Source organism: Octopus bimaculoides, chromosome 30 (assembly GCF_001194135.2).
Source record: "Octopus bimaculoides isolate UCB-OBI-ISO-001 chromosome 30, ASM119413v2, whole genome shotgun sequence".
NCBI lineage: Eukaryota > Metazoa > Mollusca > Cephalopoda > Octopoda > Octopodidae > Octopus > Octopus bimaculoides.
In genome coordinates, this window is record NC_069010.1 from 1,220,347 (window position 1) to 1,221,223 (window position 877).

The following is an 877-nucleotide window of genomic DNA, read 5'->3' on the forward strand; positions in this document are numbered from 1 at the left end:
AATTAATAATGACAAACTTATTTGTCAATATTCTATGATACAAACTTCCAAACACCAGCTTAATAATGACAAGGCTATTTTACTAAATTCTTCGTTATTTTTAAAATTAATTTAAACAAAAACAGCATATTTCAATAGAAATATCTTAGTCATATGTTTTGACTTCCAGACCTTTCAATCTAACCATTTTGATACCAACGTGTCAGAAACCACATCTACTTCTACAATACAAAGTTCCAAACATCAGTCTGATGATGACAATGTTATTTTACTAAATTTTTCATTTTCAAAATAAGAAAAAAGGATAAATAAAATAAAAGGCAGTTAATTACAAAAAAAAATTTGGTAAGAAAAGGGTCAACAATATAAATGTGTCTTTATTTCATAATTAAAAACATTATAATTGTTGTAAAATAGTCATCATCTCATTCTCATCCTCATTGCAATATCAGGGGGTGAGAGGAGGGGATGAGTCAATTACACTGATCCGTGTTCAACTGGTACTTATTTTAGCAATCCCAAAAGGAAGAGACGTAAAGCCAACCTTGATGGAATTTGAACTCAGAACATACTGACAGACAAAATGCCGTCAAGCATTTTGCCCCGAGCACCACCAGTTCTGGCAGCTTGCTGCCTTATAACCATTATTGATCTCGTTATCACAAATATAAACTACACTATCAAATCACTGTTGAAATTTTTATAGATTTTCAGCAAAAAATTCCCTGATCTTTAACCAGGACTTTTCTTGTGCTTCAGCATGTGGTCGAGGATAACCCCCAAATACAGTTGGACGGCCATACAAAGCAGTATAACAAGTGTGAAACAGAGGGGTATATGGGGGTTCCAAAAAGTGACCCGCACCCTCATACATAAT